The sequence below is a fragment of the Aegilops tauschii genome, chromosome 4 (genome assembly GCF_002575655.3).
Source record: "Aegilops tauschii subsp. strangulata cultivar AL8/78 chromosome 4, Aet v6.0, whole genome shotgun sequence".
NCBI lineage: Eukaryota > Viridiplantae > Streptophyta > Magnoliopsida > Poales > Poaceae > Aegilops > Aegilops tauschii.
Window position 1 is genome coordinate 31,409,482 of NC_053038.3, and position 10,218 is coordinate 31,419,699.

Genomic DNA, 10,218 nt, shown 5'->3' on the forward strand with positions numbered 1-10,218 from the left:
GCCCAGCTAGTCCAGAGGCCGGTGTACTATCTCAACGAAGTACTATCCAGCTCAAAGCAAAACTACCCGCACTACCAGAAGATGTGCTATGGGGTGTACTTCGCTGCCAAGAAACTGAAGCCCTACTTCCAAGAGCACCCCATCACGGTCGTGTGCACTGCCCCGCTCGCCGAGATCATAGGCAGCCGGGATGCATCCGGCCGGGTGGCTAAATGGGCCATTGCATTGGTGCCCTACACAATCTTCTATCAACCCCGCACCGCCATCAAGTCGCAAGCATTGGCCGACTTCCTCGTCGACTGGGCCGAGACCCAGTACCTACCGCCGGCTCCCGACTCTACCCATTGGCGGATGCACTTTGACGGGTCCAAGATGCGCACCGGCTTGGGAGCCGGCATCGTCCTCACCTCTCCCAAAGGCGACAAGCTCAAGTACACGCTGCAGATCCACTTCGCCGCCTCCAACAACTTGGCCGAGTATGAGGCGCTCGTACACGGGCTCCGGCTAGCCAAAGAGCTCGGCATACGCCGGATCCTGTGCTACGACGACTCAGACTTGGTGGTCCAGCAATCGTCTGGCGACTGGGACGCCAAGGACGCGAACATGGCGAGCTATCGATTTCTGGTCCAGCAGATCAGCGGATACTTCGAGGGGTGCAAGTTCCTTCATGTGCCAAGGGCCGACAACGACCAAGCAGATGCCCTAGCACGGATCGGCTCCACCCGACAAGCCATACCGACTGGCGTCTCCCTCCAGCACCTCCTCAAGCCGTCCATCAAGCCGTCTCCAGAGTCGGATTCCATCTTTGTACCGCCTGCGCCAGATACAGCCGAATCCGACTGGAGAAACCCCGCAGGCGGCATGGGGACTTCGACAACTGGCCCGGGGACTGCCGTAGTCGCACCTGGCCCGGGGACTTCAGAACCCGGCCCGGGGACTGCAGCAGTCGGCCCGGGGACTACTACGACACAAGAAGTGGTGGCCGACTACAATTCAATGCCACCCAACCCACCCACCCGAGTCATGGTGGCCACATTAACAGAAGAAGAAGTCACAGCTCCGTCATGGGCCCAGCCCATCCTGAAGTTCCTAGTCAGCAGAGAGCTGTCGGCTGATGAGATCTCAGCAAGACTAGTGCAACGACGAGCCGCAGCATACACAATAATCAACAGAGAGCTTGTGAAGCGCAGCGTCACTGGAGTTTTCCAGCGTTGTGTCAAGCCAGAAAAAGGAGTGGCAATCCTCAAAGACATCCACCAAGGCGAATGCGGCCACCACGCAGCCTCAAGATCACTTGTGGCCAAGGCTTTCCGCCACGGTTTCTTCTGGCCGACTGCCTTGGAGGATGCTAAAGAAATAGTCAAGAGCTGCAGAGGATGCCAAGTTTTTAGTTCTAAGCAACACCTGCCGGCTTCTGCACTCAAGACCATTCCCCTCACTTGGCCTTTTGCCGTCTGGGGACTGGACATGGTGGGCCCTTTCAAGACAGCCCGCGGCGGCTTGACACATCTACTGGTCGCTGTGGACAAGTTCACAAAGTGGATCGAAGCAAAGCCGATTAAGAAGCTGAACGGGCCGACTGCCGTGACATTCATCACCGACATCACCACTCGGTACAGCGTGCCGCACAGCATCATCACCGACAACGGCACGAACTTTGCCAAGGGAGCACTGGCCCGTTTCTGCGCGACGCAGGGCATCCGACTGGACCTAGCGTCCGTTGCCCACCCGCAGTCAAACGGCCAGGTCGAGCGAGCAAATGGACTCATCCTCTCCGGCATCAAGCCTCGACTAGTTGTACCACTGGAGTGATCGGCCGGCTGCTGGCTCGATGAGCTGCCGGCTGTCCTTTGGAGTCTGCGCACTACACCCAACAAGTCAACCGGCTTCACTCCATTCTTCCTCGTGTACGGTGCCGAGGCTGTTATCCCAACAGACATCGAGTTCGACTCGCCTCGGATCACCATGTACACGGAGGAGGAGGCCGAGGAAGCAAGAGAAGACGGCGTCGACCTACTGGAAGAAGGCCGGCTGTTAGCACTCAGCCGGTCCGCCATCTACCAGCAAGGGCTGCGTCGCTACTACAACCGCAAGGTCAAGCCAAGATCCTTCCAAGAGGGCGACCTTGTGCTCCGGCTGATCCAGCGAACAGCCGGCCAGCACAAGCTCTCGGCCCCTTGGGAAGGCCCCTTCGTCGTCAGCAAGGCACTCGGCAACGACTCCTACTACTTGATCGACGCGCAAAAACCAAGAGCATGCAAGAGAGACGACTCCGGCAAGGACTCGGAGCGACCATGGAACGCAAACCTCCTGAGACGATTTTACAGTTGAAAGCAGTATGTATCATGCTACCCCTTTTTGTATTAAGTACAAACCAACAGGCCCCCCGAACAGTACTCGGGGACTGCCTTTGTTTATCTATGAATGACAAGTGTCATATCCATGAATGTATTATTACATTTGAATTCTTGTCTGGCACCGGGTTCGACTAGTCGGCCCGGGGACTGGCCGCCTTGAGCTATATTGAAAGTTCTACCTGAAGTCAGAAAAGTAGTGTGCCGGCTCCCGAGTCCTCTCTTGTTGAAAGTCGCAGCTCAAAGAACCGACTGTCCGACTAGCAAGAGGCAAGGCAGAAAGGATGCCCACACGAAAAATGGCTAAGGAACAATGAACCTATATAGCAAAAAGACGGCCTCCAAACATGCCTGCCGGCTGTCAAAACAGCCGGCTGGCCGGCTTCCTAAACACTTAGCTCCAGTCCAGCAAAGCTAAAGTACTTCCCCCCCCAATTGGCCAAGCACTCCTCCAGCTTCAGATTGCAGAGCAACTGTTGGACTGGGGAGGCGGCAACCAAGGGAGGGCAGCAAAGGAAATAGCGGAAGGATAAAAAGCAAAGTACAAGGAAAGGCCAAATGCATGCATAAGTTATATATACACATAAAGCCCCCAACAGGCTGGCAACAGACATAAGTTCGAATACACCCAGTGGGTGGAATTGTGCAGACTTAACCAAACATTGTTCCAAAAGTAATAAGACAGGAAAACAAAAGACGACAGACTAAGGCGCGGTGCGGAGGCCGAGCTGGTCGGTGAAGGCGGCCTCGCCGGCTGAAGGAGTGGCCACCTAGCGGGTCTCGGCTTGATCACCACCTACGGCAGGCGACACACTCGCGCGCGACGTGGTGCTGGAGGTGCGGTCAGGCTGAGGCTGGCCGGCTGCTCCACCAGCCGGCTCGGCGTCTTCACCCTCCTCCTCCTCTTCTTCACCCTCGTCGCTGGAGTCGATCTCCTCCGCCGAGTCTTCGCCGTCCGCCGGGTTAAGACCGAACCACTCCTCCGGCTGGGCGACACCGTTGTCGTCCACCTCGGGGGCGAAGACGCTGGTGTCGGTGTAGTCGGCGATTGCCGAAGCCCGCCGGATGATGGCCGGCCGCGCGGGCTCCAGCTCCGTGTCGGCTTGCTGCCGCCAGGTAGCCAGCTGGTCCAGGCTCAGGCCGGGATACCAGGCCTTGACGAACTCCAGCGCCCGCCTGGCACCGGTGCGAGCCGCCGAGGCCTTCCAAGCTTCGAAGCGGCCGACTGCCACCTCCAGCTAGTCGGCAGTCCGACTGGGGGTGCGAGGAACCACTTGGCCGGGCCAGAGGGCGGCCAAGACTTGCGCCCCGGCACGCTGAAGCCGGCGGAGCAGTCGGTGAGCCGGCTGGATGCGGGCCTGGATCGCTAGGAGCTGTTCCTCCAGCGAGCGGCCGGCGGTTGGCGAGATCTCAAAGCCAGCCTGCCTTCGCGCTTGGCGACGGGCCTCGATGGTCTGGTTGGCGGCAGTAGAATAGCCAGGGACATACTCTGCGCAAGAAAGAAGAAGAAAGGAAGAAAAGAACACCAAAATCAGAAAACAAGCCAAAGTGGCAGATGGCAAGAAAGGACGAAGAGGTAGGCGGCTTACCGTCAACCAGATCTTCGATCTGGCCATAGCCAGAGATCAGAGTCTGCCTGGCCTCAGCCCAGCCAGCCGCCTCCATCTCGTACTCGGCCTGGAGAGTGGCTTTGCGGTCCTGCATAGCCTTCAGAGCCGCCTTGTGGCCTTCCTCCTGGTTGGCCAACTTCTTGGCCAGGCGGTCGCGTTCCTGCACCAAGGCGGCGAGCTCGGCGTCCTTGGCACGAAGGGCAGTCTGGGACTCCCCCAGCTGTGCCCTCAGACTGGCGTTGGCCGCTGCAGAGACGGCAGAAGAAGAAAAAACAGTAAGAAGAAGTCGTCAAGGAAGATCCAACCCGACTGCTCAGCAGTCGGCCCGAATCTCGGGGACTACACCCAGTGGGTGCGCTGACGCGCCCCCACATGAGACAAAGAACTAAGCACGTACCTCGGCTCTCAGTAAGGTCGGTATTCTGGGTCAGCTCCCGAGCCTGGGAGTTGAAGGCGGCCGCACGAAGATTGTGGTAGTCCTGCAAGATAGACAGAAGATCGGAGTAAGAACAAGAATAGCAAAGAAAAATCCTCCAAGAAGTTCCAAGCCGCCTGCCCAGCAGCCGACTCGGAACTCGGGGACTACACCCAGTGGGTGCGCTGACGCGCCCCCACGGAAGAAATCAAGATCAAGAGAAGCTAGATGGGAAGACTAACCCGGATGGCCGCCCGTGTCGCGAGAAACTCATCGGTGAACTGCCTCAGCGCCACGGCTTGGCCCTGGAGCCGGGTCCGAACGTCCTGCGCAGCCACGTTCATCACGGCCGTCCCTCCGCCTAGCGTCCACCCTGAGGTTGCGCTGGCCGCCTCCACATCCTGGGCCGACGAGCTGGAGCCCACGGCCGGCTGTGGCTCCAACGCGGCCTTCTGTGGCTCCGACGCGGCCTTCCCCGCGCGCCGGCTCGGCGGCATCCGGACCGCCATCTCAGTCCTCGCGGCCGGCTCGCCCCCCGCCGACTGTGTAGGCGGCTGATCAGGCCGGCCGCCTTGGGCCACCCCAGTCGGCGGGGTCGGCACAGGCGCCCTCTCCAGGATGATGACGTCGTCGTCTCTCCCCAGCCCTGGCTGGTCGCCGCTGGCTCCTTCTGGCGAGGGCTCCATGGATCCCAGCGCCGCAACGCGCAGAGGGGTGACCATCAGGACCTCCCCCGCTGCTTCTGCAGCTGCAGCCTCCGCTTGGGCCCTGGCAGCAGCGTCGGCAAGCACCTTCGCCGCCTCCTCCTCCAGCGCCGCCTGGGCACCGGCCGCCTTCCGTGCCTCCGCCTCTCGCGCCTCCTGTTCCGCCCGCGCCTCCCGCGCGTTCCGTTCTGTCGCCTCCTGAAGGTCGGCCCGGGGGTCCACACGGCGAGTGGTGCTCCCAGACCCCCTCGGCGACTCGACGACGGAGGCGGCAGCCGCCCGCTCAAGCGACAGTGGAGCTCTGATCATTGGAGAAAAAGACAAGGGCTCAAGAACCACCAGAGAAAAGAAAGAAAAAAGAGTATACAAAAGAAAGTGAACTTACGCCGACACGGTCTGCGGTTGCTTTACCGTCTTGCGGAAGCGAGCCGCCTTCGCGGCCGCCTCCTCCCGCCTGGTTGCTGCCGCCCCGCCCTGGGTTTCTTCGTCCGACTGCCGAACAAACCCTGGGCGGCGCGACACTTCTGCCCTCCGCCTCGAGCAGGCGGTGCAGCGGAGGAACCCGCGCCGCGTCCAGATGCCGGCTGGCGGCGCGGGGTGACTTCGGCCTCATCGTCGTCCGGCCAGTCGTCGAAGGTGACTCCGAGCCTGGAGCCGCCTGCTTCGCCGCCGGCTTGGCCACCACCCGGCTCGATGTTGTTGTCCATGCCGGCCGCCCCCAAGTCGGGGTCCTCCAGATCGTGTTCGGTCCGGTCGGGGACGAATCGACGCTCCGCGTCCAACCCGCCGGCCGGCCGAAGCAGAGGGCTCTGTCGGAAAACGGGCCGACTAAGTTAGAGTCGGCCAAGAGGAACTCGGCAACAAAGTCAAAAGAAAAAGAAGAGCCAAGGAAAGCATACCGTGGGCGATGGATTGGCTCGGCTGTATGGCTCCTTGCTGAACTGCCACTCTTCGGAGAACTTGCAGTTCGCAAGGTAGTTCACCATATAGGCGACCTCCTCGCGCGGCATCTCCTTGGTGCACATTCGGCTCGGATCGAGCTGGCCGCTCATCTGACAGATCAGATGAGGCCGGCTCTGGAGCGGAAGAACCCGGCACGTGACGAATGCGGCCAGCAGGTCGGGCCCCGTCAAGCCCTCCGACTGGGTCAGCACTCGCACTCGGGCGACGGCTGCGGACCCGGCCGGCGTCAGAGTCACGGCCCGGAAGGACCACTGGGGCCGCCTGCCCGCTGGTGGGCCGGCTACGTAAGCCGGCAGGTTGATGTAGTCGCCCCGCGGGGCGATGTTCCGCACGTAGAAGTACGATTTTTGCCACTTCTTCACCGATTGGATCAGCGTGATGACGGGGAAGGGGTTGTCGGCGACCGACCTCCGCGACGTGATGAAGGCGCCAGTCTGAGCCGGCACGCCTTGCATGCGCGTGCCCAGCTTGGACTGGAAGAACTCCCCCCAGAGCTCGAGGGTGGGGAGGACGCCGAGGTAGCCCTCGCACAGGGTGACGAAGGCAGACACCAGCACCACCGCGTTTGGGGTGAGGTGGTGTGGCTGGAGCTGGTAGAAATCGAGCCAGGAGCGGAAGAAGGAGCTCACTGGCAGGCCGAAGCCGCGCAAGAAGTGCGAGCGAAAGACCACCCGCTCGCCCTCCTGCGGCTCCGGCGTGATTTCATTCGCCGGTGCGAGGCGGACCTCCACCTTGTCCGCGCTGGGCAGCCGCCGCGTGTTGTGGAGGAACTCGACGTGATCATCGTGGACGTTGGAGCCGTCCCAATCCCCGCCGTACTGCTCCGTGGCGGGAGGCATGGCGAAAGCAAGCACGGCGGCGGAGGAGCGTGTGGTGGAAGAGCGCGACGGCGAGGCGCTGACGCAAGAAACGGCGAGCGAAGAAGATGGTGGAAGTAGGAGGAGCGTGTGAGGGCCTGCCGCCCTCCACCTCCCCCTACTTATAGCCTCGCGAGGCAGGTCCAGGGAGGCCGAACGTGGGGGGAGACGTGGGATTAACTGCACCCACTCCCCCCACGCCTCGCGATTATCGCGCATAAATGCGAGCCGAAACTGCCGCATAAGACGTGCGGGCGGTTTCCGGATGCAGACAATCCGCGCCTGGGCCCGGGCGCGGATGTGGCGGGCCCCCGCCCTGCGGCGACGTCCCGTCACGCGCGTGGGCTGGCAGGCTTTCCGGCCAAGGGGGGCCACGTGGTTCGCAGACGGCCAGTGGCCGGCCCGCGGCCCGGTGCACGCACTGGCGAACTCCCGCCCTCCGACTCTGGAAGTTTTCGACCAAGGCGGCACGCCTAACCAAAGCCGGCTCCCAGCTGCCGGCTTGTTAAGATGGGAAGCTGATCGAGCTTCTCAACTCCTACTCAACCTCGAAGCCCAATCAGCTTCGGGGACTACTGTCGGAGTAAATGGCCACGGGTAGCCTAACCGACTACCCCTGGTTCTTCAGAAAAATTATCAGGCCTCTGGGCCTCCCAACGCTCCAAGCATTGGACCCCCTTCCCCGGCCGGCTACCTCTGAAGCCGACTCACGGAAGGCGGCCCAGCCTCAAGCGACCTCCCTCCCCAAGACAACCGCGGGGTGGCCAACTCCAAGAAGCCGGCCTCAAAGGGCGCTGACTCCAAGAAGCCGGCCGAAGACCACAACCACCAAAGCTACACCCTCATAACGGTGACAAGATGGGGTGTGGCCACAGTGCAGCCCACTACCCCTGAAGCCCGAGGCGGGCATGGCTACAGGAGGCCGTACGGGACGGCCGTCTCCCGTGCGGCTCGGCACTGTAGCCATGCTAGCCCCAACGTCATCCACGACCGACTCCCGTACGGCCCACGGGCGGCGGGCCCCTTCAGCCAGAGAGAGGCATGAAGGCGGCCAAGGGCGTAGCCGGCCCCCAGAGGCCGGCTACCCCCTTCCTCGAAGTATGCGCCACATTAAGGAGACAAGACGAGGTAAGGCTACAGCGAGAGCCCCCGAGGCGGCCCACTGTAGCCACGCTTACCTCAACAAAGCCCTCATCATCAGAGGCGAGGCTACAGTGAGCAGCCGCCGACAAGACCCTAGGCGGTGGGGCCGGCCTGTCGACCAAGAAGCCGGGAGCCGGCGGGACCCACCAGTCGGCGGGACCCAACGGCCGGCGGAGAAGCCGGCGGGCACAGACACTGACGGCTGGGACCAGTGCCCAGCCGGATTACCATTGTACCCCCGGGGGGTAGGCCTATATAAACCCCCCGGAGCACCCATGCAAAGGGTTGGCTTCTAAGCTTAGCACACACACCATAGATAGAGAGAAGTAAGAGCTAGCCTTGTTCTTCTTCTCCCTTGAACCCAAACATCTCTAGGAGCGATTGTAGCTACCTTTCCTGATCTAGTGATCATGCGGAGACCCCGCAGAGCAGGACTAGGGGTGTTATCTCCTCGGAGAGCCCCGAACCTGGGTAAGATCCGCCGGCGTGCATGTCTTCGCCTCATCCCGTTTCCAGGCACCGGCGATGTCTTATTGGCACCCACAATGATAAGCCATCCGTTGGAATATGTCGCACCAACCACCCGACACCTATGTTGTCACTCTCATATACTAGTGGGAATCTTTCATTATAGAACTTGGCTTGCATATTCCAATGATGGGCTTCCTCAAAATGCCCTAGGTCTTTGTGAGCAAGCGAGTTGGATGCACACCCACTTAGTTTCTTTTTGAGCTTTCATACACTTATAGCTCTAGTGCATCCGTTGCATGGCAATCCCTACTCACTCACATTGATATCTATTGATGGGCATCTCCATAGCTCGTTGATACGCCTAGTTGATGTGAGACTATCTTCTCCTTTTTGTCTTCTCCACAACCACCATTCTATTCCACCTATAGTGCTATGTCCATGGCTCACGCTCATGTATTGCGTGAAGATTGAAAAAGTTTGAGAACATCAAAAGTATGAAACAATTGCTTGGCTTGTCATTGGGGTTGTGCATGATTTAAATATTTTGTGTGATGAAGATAGAGCATAGCCAGACTATATGATTTTGTAGGGATAGCTTGATTTCGCCATGTTATTTTGAGAAGACATGATTGCTTTGTTAGTATGCTTGAAGTATTATTGTTTTCATGTCAATATTAAACTTTTGTTTTGAATCTTATGGATCTGAATATTCTTGACACAATAAACAAGATTACATTGATAATTATGTTAGGTAGCATTCCACATATAAAAAATCTGTTTTTATCATTTACCTACTCGAGGACGAGCAGGAATTAAGCTTGGGGATGCTTGATACGTCTCCAACATATCTATAATTTTTGATTGTTCCATGCTATTATATTATCCATCTAGGATGTTTCATATGTAATTTTATATGATTTTTGGGACTAACCTATTACCTAGAGCCCAGTGCCAGTGCCAGTTTCTGTTTTTTTTCCTTGTTTTTGAGTTTTACAAAAAAGGAATACCAAACAGAGTCCAATTGATGTGCCAATTTTTGATGATTTTTTATGGACCAAAAGAAGCCCCCGGAGTGAAAGAGTTGGGCCAGAAGAGTCCCGGGCCATCCACGAGGGTGGGAGGCGCGCCCTACCCCCCTGGCCGCGCCGCCCTATCTCATGGACGACTCGGAGACCCCCCTGATGTGAGACCTACGCCAAAAATTCCTATAAATACAGAAACCTCCAGAAAATAACCTAGATCGGGAGTTCCGCCACCGCAAGCCTCTGTAGCCACCAAAAACCAATCAGGACCCTATTCTGGCACCCTGCCGGAGGGGGGATCCCTCACCGGTGGCCATCTTCATCATCCCGGTGCTCTCCATGACGAGGAGGGAGTAGTTCACCCTCGGGGCTGAGGGTATGTACAAGTAGCTATGTGTTTGATCTCTCTCTCTCTCGTGTTCTTGATTCGGCACGATCTTGATGTATCGCGAGCTTTGCTATTATAGTTGGATCTTATGATGTTTCTCCCCCTCTACTCTCTGGTAATGGATTGAGTTTTCCCTTTGAAGTTATCTTATCGGATTGAGTCTTTAAGGATTTGAGAACACTTGATGTATGTCTTGCATGTGCTTATCTGTGGTGACAATGTGATATTCAGGTGATTTAATTGATGTATGTTTTGGTGATCAACTTGCGGGTTCTGTGACCTTGTGAACTT